Genomic DNA, 11,795 nt, shown 5'->3' on the forward strand with positions numbered 1-11,795 from the left:
AATGATGCCTCACCTGGAAGGATTGTATGGAACTCTGAATAGTTGAAGGCAAAGTTGATTAAATTAAATTGATTAGCTCAGGATGGGTGCACAAAGTAGCACGAACTCATTGGTTCAAGACGATTACACCAATGCAATCGTCAATGTAGTGGAAGAAGAGTTGGTTAGCATTACCGGGGACTGCTTGGAACATGGACTGTTTCATGTAGCCAGTGCAAAGGCAGGTATAGCTGGGGCTCATGTAGTTGATCATGGCTACACTTTGAATTTGGAGAAAGTCAGAGGAGCCGAAAGAGAAATTGTTGCAGGTGAGGACCAGTTCCACCAGATGGAGGAGTATGGTGGAGGGGAACTGGTCAATGTCTGTTGTGGAGAGCTATGAATGATTCATCTAGGTTATGGTATCATTAGTGGTTGTTGCAGTTGTATAAAATAAAAATTGTAAGTGATGAGTGTTAAGATATTTCAAGATATAATTAATTGTTAACTCCTCTATTTTGGTAGAGGCATTGTCTAAATTGCATTTATCAAGCATTACACTGATGATTTCAACATATCTTTGTTGACGTGCACTTTGCCGGTTTTTGTATTAGTCCTAATAATTGCTACATTTGTAATATTCTGTGAATTATCTTTATTATTCGCTTCTTTAAAATTAAAATACAAGTCATTATTGGCTGGGTCTCAGCCCAGCACATTGACTCTTTATTCCCCTCCACAGATGCTGCCTGATTTTGTGTATGTTACTCTGTATTTCCAGCATCTGCAGAATCTCTTCTATTTAATAATTATTGACACTGATCTGAGATGACTGTTTTGAGACAAATTCATGCTGATATAAAGTCTGGGTGGCAGCAACAGGGTTGAATTGAATCCATTGCCACAGAGGGCACCTGCAGCAGCAGCTAAATCCATCCTGCTGGTCTCCAAATGGGCTGCACCAAAGTTGGCCATAATAACCTGGAGAGGACCTGTAAATCATGAAGTTTTATGGCAGTAACTTGAGTCAATGAGCCACATTTCAAACTTCTACTCTCAACTTGCAAATCATGGAGGGAATGAAGTATTCCTCAGCCACCCTAGAATTCGTCAACTGGCTATCAAACTGCAATATATGATCTTAATTAAACGTCTCCCTCTTATCTATCCCCACCAAAAAGGGGAATGTATAAGCATATATTTTTAATCTGAAACTTTATAATTTCTGCATACTGTTGGTTAGTTGTACTTATTCTTATCAGATAACTGATCAATAACTAGCAAGGTTGCAAAATATGTAAGAATATTTTAATCGCTAGGAGTTACATCGTTGGCATATTATTCCATTTTAATTATTTGGCTGTTCTCATTCCATTTTCTAACAATGATTCTAATCGGAATTTCTGGAATACTGATAACAGCAAGTATACATAAGGAAAATCTGTTAAAATGATTTATTTTATTGCACATAGCATAAATCACATCTAGCAGTCCTATCTATATAAAGTGTTAATACACAAACAATATTCACATTCTCCTAATCTGATCAAAAATTTCAATTTAAACAGAAGTCTCCAAGATAGACTTAACTCCATTTTCCTATAACTCTGCTACTTGGAATAATTTTAGCCAATAACAATAAATATGAAGCGTAGATTCTTTTTGCAACCATCTACTGATTAGTTCGCAATAAATCTAGAATGATTATTTCACTGTCTGGTTGTCTAAAGTAAATGTCATCATGGATCATGAGCATGGAAGATATCAACAATTGGCGCCTACACTGAAGACCATTGCAGCCACAGAAACCAAATAAAACTTGCCCCAGAAAATGAAAACAGTATATTTTCTAATGAGTAGAAGATATCGTGCAGTGATGTCAAGGGTGTAATCAAATCCCAGAGCGGGATGACAGCTATTAACCTTTGGAGCCTCAGTCTTGTGGTTTGTGATGTCATCTGAACCACTTGATTAGATTACTCCCTTGTAATCACTGTATTTAAAAGGCTCTCTAATTGTAAAGTGTGTCCCAGGGCACGCTTACTATTTGAACTCCTTTATTTTGTTTGACATGCCAGCAGACTTGACATAAGTTTGGATATTTTGAAGAAAAATATTTTCATTGTTGTCTTAAAAGTTCCCAAAGGCAGTCTGTATACCCAGTAAATATGCAAAAGGCCACACTTATAACAGTACAATGAAGAATACAGACCAAGTTGGCATAATCAGAACCCAAAGATAAATTGTGATTGTGTTTATTATATTGACATGCAGTTTGTGTGTGTGCGTGCATTGCTAGCAAAGTCAATATTATTGCTCATCCTATTTTCCCATAATAATGGAGCAATGAGCCCCCTCTTTGAACAAAAATGCAGTTATTTTAGTAAAGGTGTTCCCTCTATACTTTAAGGAATAGGCAATTCCAGGGTCCGACCAACAGCAAAGAAATGGCAATACTTCCAGGTCACAATGAGGAGGGTAACCTGCAGGTGGTGGTGTTCTCCTGAACCTAGTGCCCTCATCGTGATGACAGAGGTCACAGTTTTAAGAGATGTTCTTTGTGCATGCAGCTCATGTTACGTTACACATGGCCAAATTAGAAAAGGAAAATGAAGAGAATTGTTACACTCTAATTAGTGAAATAAATAAGAATATCAGAGTTATTGTTTTAAGATGTTTCGATAATCAGTTTGTATATTGAAGCATAGAGGAATCCTGTAGAGAAATGGGAATTAAGTTCCAAAAGTACATACATCATTCCAGAAACAGTAAATCAGGAGGGTCACAATAGGAGGTGTTGCTAAATCTGGGTACAAATGGTGACATTGATCAAGTAGCTGCTCTAATTGTAGGAAAACGCCTTGGCAAAGTTGCTAACAGTGGATTAAGGTTTAGAAGTTAAAATGCAACCAGATGGATGATAGTTAAGTACAAAAAGTGGAACATCCGTTAAGATTAGCAGAGGTGTTTTAAAGATAGGAACTAGCTGGGTCATTTGAGGTGAAGAAAGAGCAGGCACACAGAAGTATAGAATGCAGAACATCACAGTACAGTACAGCCCTTTTAGCCCACAATCTGTCAGCCGACCTTTCAACCTTCTCTAAGATTGATCTAACTCTTTCCTCCTTCATAGCCCTCCATCTTTCTATCATCCATGTGCCTATCTAAGAATTTCTTAAGTACCCCTAATGTATCTGTCTTTATCACCACCACTCCTGGCACCCACCACTCTCTGCATAAAAACTTACCTCGGACATCCCTCCTAGGCTTTCCTCCAATCACCTTAGATTTATACCCCCTTGTATTAGCCATTTCCACCCTGGGGGAAAAAAGTCACATTCTTAAAACATTTAAAATGTACTAAACATCTTAATGTTTAAAACATAAAAAATGCTTTAAAACATAATTATGAAGATACCAGATAAGTGCATTTCAATAAAAATGAAACATACTGTCATTATTGAAGTACTATAGATAAATGAAAATGTTAGAAATGAATAGCTTTTGGATTATAAAATATTAATATTGAAAATATAAACATAATTTGAGCAAATTATATTTACTATGAGGAAAGGAAATATCTGGTGGCTCCTTTTTTTTGTTGCTAGTTTGAGTGCTTTTGAATTGGGTCAGCCTGCTGACAGTGAACACTGAGCTAAACTGGAATATGCCTTTTGGTTTTGTGTTTCATATCCTGTGTTTTCACTCATTTTTGTTGCCGTTTGCACGACTTGGTTTTTTTTTGTGCGTGGGGAGGGAGGTTGATGTTTTTTTTTTCTTTGAACGGTTCCACGGTTCTTTGTTTTGGGGCTGTCTGTGGGAAGACATACCTCAGGGTTGTATACTGTATTCATACTTTGCTAATAAATGTTCTTTGAATCCTTGAACCCTTTGAATATATATAAGGGAAGCCTCTGAAGGTTGCACTTGGAAGATAATTATATAGGACCATGGTGTATGGATTAATGTTTGGTGTAGAGACAGACCTTATTTAAAAAGGTTCAAATTGTTCCATTTTAATATCAGAGAATGTGTACAGTATACAACCTGAAATTCTTACTCTTCACAGACATCCATGAAAAACAGAAGAGAACACTGAAAGAACGAAGGACAGAAAAATATTAGAACCCCAAAGCCCCCTCTCACCCCTCCCCCATGCAAGCATCAGCAAAGCATCAATCTACCCCCTCCCTCACCTATTTCAGAAAAATGCATCAGTGCCCACCACCCACCATGCAACAGCAAAGCTCCCCAAGGGAGACCATAATGTGCAGTCAACAAAAATTTCTGTTGACCTGACAATATGACATGCCACAGTCTCTCTCTCTCTCTCTCTCTCTCTCTCTCTCTCTCTCTCTCTCTCTCTCTCTCTCTCTCTCTCTCTCTCTGACTAACAAGGGACAGAGAGATATCACCCATTTCACAGCAAAAGGGATGACCAACAAACGGTCGCTGTTAAGATGTTACAATCTACCTTTTATTTTGAGATTCTGCACCTCAAGAATCAGCAGCAAACCCTCCCCACCATCAAAAGAGAGAGAGAGAGAGTGAACCCTCAACTACAGAAACCTCTGTCCCCAACACCCGCCACCTCAAAATCCTGACACCTTCTCCCGTGAATATAGAAAACCTTCTAGATTGTAGAAAACAGAGTAGGAGTGAAAGCTGCTTCTAATGCAGTTCTTGAAAGTAGGGAGAGAATTCTGTTCTGGAGGCAATTCCTCTCACTGTACAAATCAATAATTCAGATGTCTTAGAAGGGAATGTTGATTTGATATGGAGGTGACAAGTATAGTCCTGATGAAAGGTCTCCATCCAAAATGTTGACTATTTATTCCTCAACATAGATGCTGCCTGACCTGCTGAGTTCTTCCAGCGTTTTATGTGTGTTGCATAACAATTCTCTGAAAGACCAAAGGAAATTACGTAGTTGAGTAAATCAGCTTAAGGAGTGCAGGGGTACATTTCAGCTAAAGAATAGAAACAACACTCTAACCAGAAATAGTTTTGATGGTACGGTATGATTACAGATCACAGTAAACTGTGTGTATGATTATGCAGAAAATTAAAGGCCTCATCCCTGATAAGATCATGACAAATCACATTGATTTATAGGTTTTATTTCATACGGTGCATAGAATATAAAACTCATAAGGTATCAGTGAACTTATGGAGAACACAAATAAGACTTTAATTAGTGAACTATATGACATCTCGAGTTCCCCATATCTCTGCAGTTCTCATATAAGATATAATATGACTTCAGAGAGAGAGTACACTGCAGCTTCATTAGGATGGTGCTTGATGTGAGGAAATGCAAAGATAAAGAAGATCTGGATAAATTGCATATTCATTCATTAGAACCAGGAGACTTCTGAACACGTTACTTATGACAGGGCCAGTAGCATTATACTGGTGTATATTTAACAATAAGTCATGTAAGCACTTTATGTCAACTTTTGCATCTACAAATTTGTTATTATTTGCTAATATGACCATATAACTTATTGTGTTAATATTATTATATGTGTTGTATGTACTGTGTTTTGCACCTTGCTCTGAGAGAAACATTGTTTCATTTAGCTGTACACATGTACAGTTGAATGACAATAAACTTAAACTTCAACAATCTGACAGAAGTATTTCAATTTATTACTGGAAGCAGAAGTCAGGACATCACAGGGGCAGAGTGAGATGAGCAGGTGCCTTATAGGTCCAGTAACCCACATTCGGTTCCTACCTCAGGTGCTGTCTGTGTGGAATCTGCACGTTCTGTGACAGTGTTCATTTCCTCCAGGTGCTCTGCTTTCCCTTCTCATTCCAAAAATGTTCTGTTTCTGTTCTCTTTCTCTCTTTATCTTCCTTTCTTTTTTAAAAATTTCTCACTCTGTCTCCCTCCCTCCCTCTCCCTTTCCCTCTCTCCCCCTCTCAGGGATTTAGAACAGAAAATGAGAAAACTTTATTTAGACAAATATTGGGTTCCAGCATTCAATCTGTAAAAACAGTAGTAAATGAATGCAGTAACTAATTTGAAGAAAGTGCAAGTATTTTGATAGGATGGACAGGTAAAAGTTTTGAAGAGCTTTTTAGAACTTCTCAGGTTAAAGACAGATGTAAGACCATGATCGCCCACATCATACTTCACGGCACACAATGGTGATGGTGGTTAAAAAGTGATTACTGTTGTGCAGATGCTGGAAATCCAAAGCAACACACACAAACTGCTGGAGGAACTCAGCAGGTCAGGCAGCATCTATGGAAATGAATTAATAGTTGACGGTTCAGGCCAAGACGCTTCTTCAGGACTGGAAAGGAAGCGGGGAAGAGCCAGAATAAAAAGGCGAAGGGAGGAGGAGGAGGCCAGCTTGAAGGCGATAGGTGAAGCCAAGTGGGTAGGAAAGGCAGAGGGCTGCAGAAGAAAGAATCAGATAAGGGAGGAGAGTGGGCCGGAGGAGAAAGGGAAGGAGGAGTGGACTCAGGAGGAAGTGATGGGCGGGTAAGTAGAGTGAAAGGCTAGAGTGGGGAATAGAAAAAGAGGGGATGAAGAGGAGAAAAAATTATCAGAGGGAAAAATTGATATTCGTGCCACCTGGCTGGAGGCAGTCCAGACTGAGATGATATGAACAATCAAAGTGTTCATGAGTTGGATGTAAACTGCAGTAAGAAGTAGTAATAGTAAGTTCAATCACTTGAGTTAAGCATGATGTTCTCCTAAGGGGTTGTCTATTGGTGGGTCAGATACAGATCTGGGATCCACATACTCTGGTGCAGGGTAGACAAGAGTAAGTGGTGGCTGTATTTAGTAGTGGGCTCTTTTGGTTTGTTCATTCTCTCCTTTCACAGCTGCTGCTTGTTCTCTGTGACACAGCAGAGATCGTTCTTGTGCAGCTCCCTCTTGAACAGGTTCCCTCCAGGTGTATCTCCCGAGTGTAATATCTTCCCAGGTTTTCGATGTCATGTTGAAGTTCATCAGGTATTATCTTCAAAGGGGCTTGCTGACCCTTCAACTGAGAGTAAAGGATCTATTGGGGAGACGTGAATTAGGCATCTGGTTCTGCACTCACTGCAGGAAGTGCCTTCACTCTTTCAGTACTCCTCAAATATAGGTACCATGCTCAGCATCAATCAGAGATTCATATAAAACTTCCATTTCTGAGCTATTCCAGTCCAGGTCGCAATCCCTGATTCTTGAGCAGAGTTTATAATTTTTGATTTATTTTTGTTATTCGCAGTTTTGCATTATTAAACTCAGCAGCACAGGCTTCTTCCTCATTGCACCTCCGACACCACATGGTGTCGCCAAGCAAAATGTCCTTAAACAGCAGCAGGTCGCAGACTGATCAACAGGGTTCACAGCTCAGGAAGGCTTTTCGCACAGCGAAGAACAGGATCACGGGAAGCTGCAGAGTTAGACACTCAGCCAGCTCCGTCAAGGGCAGCTCTCCCCACTAATGGGGACATCTACAAGAGGCGAAGCCTCACGAAGGTGTCAGGCATCATTAAGGCCCCTCACTATCCACGACATGCCTTCTCGTTACTACCATCAGGGTAACAAGGCCTGAAGGCCCACACTCAACATTTTAGGAACAGCTTCTTTCCCTCCTCTCTCAGATTTCTGAACTGTCCATGAACCCAAGGAGACTACCTTGTTATTCTTCTTTTGCACTATTTATTTATTCTTGTAACTTATAAATTGTAATGTCTCGCACTGTATCACTGCCACAAACCAACAACTGCCATGCCAAAAGGTCAGGCAGCATCTAAGGAGGAGAATAAACAGTTATCATTACGGGTCCAGTACCTGATGAAGGGTATTGGTGTGTAATATCAACTGTCTTTTCTCCTCCATAGATGCTACCTGAGCTGATGGCATTACAGACCAAGTCTCTACATCAGGCCTGTAACGTTGACTGATTATTCCCCTCCATAGATGCTGCCTGACCTGCTGAGTTCCTCCAGCATTTTACTCTGAATTTCTAGCATCTGCAAAATCTCTTAGATCATAGAGAAGTGAAAATAGATGAAAGTAAAAGGAGGCTGTTAGAGAAGAACAAATCTCATGCTGGAACCACAAGTTGTCGTGTCAACAGTTGCTGGAGATCTGAAATAAAAGAGAATGCTTGAATTCCTCAGATAACGTGCACAGAGGCAAAAAAAGTTAATATTACAAGTGGAATATCAGAACTAATGGTTGGAGTGTTGTTTCTTGACCTTATAGAGGGCTTCACTGGAACAGCACCAAAGATAAAAGAGGTCACAATGGGAATGGGATGGAGTTTTATATCGCAGAAGGATGGAAGCCTGGGGTTGTCCGTCTGAACTAATTAAATCAAGGGTTCCCAACCTTTTTATGCCATGGACCAATATCATTAAGCAAAGTGTCCGTGAACCTGAGGTTGGGAACCCCTGAACTGAACCATCTTGTAAAATGGTTGCTCAATCTGTGTTTGTTTTCCCTGGTGTGGAGGAGGCCACATTATGGGTACTGAACACAATAAGTAAATTGGAAGAAGAGCAGTCGATCACTGGAAGGACAGTCCAGAACAATGCATTTATAATTTGGAAAGGAAAGAGAAAGAGAAAGATGTGTCTGGCAAAGGAACTTCAGTTCTATTTCAGAATTCCAGAATCTGCAGTTCTATGGTTTTCTAATCAGGCAAAATGTTTAAAAACATTTTTTTCTATTTGCCTTCATTAGGAGGCAAGTATAAGTTTGCTTCTAGAGGATGTCATAAGGCTGAATTTAACTTCACCCCTCCTGCCAACTGGACAAGAACTGATATAGGGTTGAGTCTCATCTAGTCATTTGATGCTGATCACCTTTTTAACAGCCAGCAAGCCTCTCACCACTGTCTGAGCACTACACTGAAACTCAATGATTTCAGTACGACCTATCCTTTACTGTTGCATGGGCAGAATAGGGTCAGAAGGGGCTACATACAATTAATTGTTTTTGCAAGTTTGCACATCCTCTGGGAAACTTATCTCACTGGGAATCTCTATTACTCTACCCATTCCTCACTCCACTGTCCCTACAACTTCCTCTCTGAATGCTGGTGAGTATTCCCGCATATTAAATCAAATTGCAACTAAGACCCACTCATCGTTATAGTGTGGTTTCAGACTGTCAAAGAAATCTGTGGATTAAATATGAGGAGAACTTTAATTTCTCCAATAACAGGCATGAAAGGCTCAACTACTTTAAAGGGTATATACCGACTTAAAACAAATATGGGTATCTGAGTAACCCATAGAGAGAACTGTTTAAATAATGAAGGCTGGATTTTGCTTATAGATTCCAATTGTCCAGAATATAACTGGTAGCATTTATCCAATGTGGTAGGAAGTTTAACAAAATTCATAACCCTACATTTTCAAAGTCAAAGTAAATTTATCATGATGTTAAACTGATGTTATACTCCATTTTGGCCAGTTTTCTTAAAATGTCTGTATCTATTTTCATTTTTTACATGCTCTTTTCACTTGCAAACCTAAACATTAACCATTCTCACTCAAGCCACTAATATAAATGGTATTGTATTGTATGGTCCAATATTGGTTGCGGTGGCAACCTACTGATTCTTCATTCTTTTTACCTTTCGGACACTAGTGATTAAGGGTAATACATCTCTATATACTGACACACACACACACACACACACTCAATATTTCTCCTCTTGACCACTGCCCATCTACAGGTTCCTAGTTAATAATCATTAAGAACATCCTGATAATGGTCCATGAAATCCAAGATCTTCTTAGTTTCACTTCACTTTCCAGCAGCAAGTATTGACAGATGGAGAACAGTCCATTAAGCCAGGTAGAGTTTGCTTTTGTAGTAAGGTGCAACTTGTATCAATCAAAGGTCACGTACTTCCAGCTTAAAACGCTTTGCTGAGATTTGAAAGATTAACAGACTTGATCTTAAGGGAGAAACCTGTTTAGTCTGTTTGGATTTGATTATTTTCTCCAGATTTTGAACAGTGGAACTTAAAACAAATCCCAGTGACAGTAAAATATACAAGCAAATGCTTATTAGAAGCTACAGAAAATTGTTCTGAGTCAAGTTGTTCAGCTGGAACCTTACCTCAGTATTTATCTTTAATTCTCTCCAAATAAAGTAATAAAAGAAATTCCTGAATAATTGGATGATTTTATAGCTTTGTGCAGGCATCTTGGTAATTGTACAATTCCCTGGACATATTGAAACGAAATGTCTGGCTTGAAGGAGGACCCAAGAGGATGGTAGTACATCTGAGAACCTTGAAAGTGAATTAATTGAGGACTTCAGCACTGGGGCATCCTGATTATAAGCAGTCTTTTATCATTCAAATTGATGCTGGAAGATGGTTTTGGCTGGATCAGAATAATTATGAGAAGATCTTAACTTATCTAAGTACAGGATAACGCTGGGAAGGCTTTTGCTGTTGAGCATCGGAAAAGTAGCATTAATTTTAATAGAATCAATGCTTACTGGTCATATATCATTATTCACCAATTATAACATAGCCAACATGAATAAAATACATTGGATTTTATGGAGTGAATTTCCAAAATGTCTCTCTGTGGTAATTTTGGTAGCGCTTCACCATTCTCTTGAGTGTCCTGCAACAAGCCACATTCTTCCACAGTTCAGTGCAAGTTTCTGGGTGGGATCCATAAAAGTGTTTAATCAATTAATAATCACAGGATCCTGGTTTTTTAAAGCTCAGCAAAGTTCATGTGACAGTGGCAAATGATTAGCCCAAAACATGTCCCCTAATTCTAGGCTTTGGAAACACACGTCTTATAACCTGCTTTCACACCGAGCACTTCTGTCTGCATCAGGTACATATGCGATAAGTTATGTAATTCAAATGTAAGCAGCTTCTGGGTTTTAATCGTATATGGGTTTCAATCTTTGCAATCTTTTAGAGTATAAGAAACATTTAAATTATTTTTACAAACACAAGAAAATCTGCAGATGCTGGAAATCCAATGCAACACACACAAGGCAAGGTAGAAGGTCCAGATGGAGTACCTGGTGAGGCTCTGAAAACCTGTGTCAACCAACTAGTGGGAGTATTCAAGGACATTTTCAGCCTCTCACTACTTCGGGCAGAAGTTCCCACTTGCTTCAAAAAGGCAACAATTGTACCAGAGGCTAAGAAGAGTAATGTGAGGTACCGAAATGACTATCGCCCAGTAGCACTCACATCAACAGTAATGAAATAATTTGAGAAGTTAGTCATGATTAGACTGAACTCCTGCCTCAGCAAGGACCTGGACCCATTGCAATTTGCCTATCACTACAATAGGTCAACAGCAGATACAATCTCAATGGCTCTCCACACGGCTTTAGACCACCTGGACAACACAAGCACCTATGTCAGGATGCTGTTCATTAACTATAGCTCAGCATTTAACACCATCATTCCCACAATCCTGATTGAGAAGTTGTAGAACCTGGGTTTCTGTACCTCCCTCTGCAATTGGATACTCGACTTCCTAACCAGAAGACCACAGTCTGTGTGGATTGGTGATAACATATCCTCCTCACTGACAATCAACACTGGGGCACGTCAGGGGAGTGTGCTTAGCCCACTGCTCTGTTCTCTGCATACACATGACTGTGTGGCTAGTCACAGCTCAAATAACATCTATAAATTTGCTGAGGATACAACCATTGTTGGTAGAATCTCAGGTGGTGATGGGAGGGCATACGGGAGTGAGATATGCCAGCTAATGGAGTGGTGCCGCAGCAACAACCTGGCACTCAACGTCAGTAAGATGAAAGAGCTGATTGTGGACTTCAGGAAAGGGTAAGATGAAGGTAC

The sequence above is a fragment of the Hypanus sabinus genome, chromosome 5 (genome assembly GCF_030144855.1).
Source record: "Hypanus sabinus isolate sHypSab1 chromosome 5, sHypSab1.hap1, whole genome shotgun sequence".
Classification (NCBI taxonomy): domain Eukaryota; kingdom Metazoa; phylum Chordata; class Chondrichthyes; order Myliobatiformes; family Dasyatidae; genus Hypanus; species Hypanus sabinus.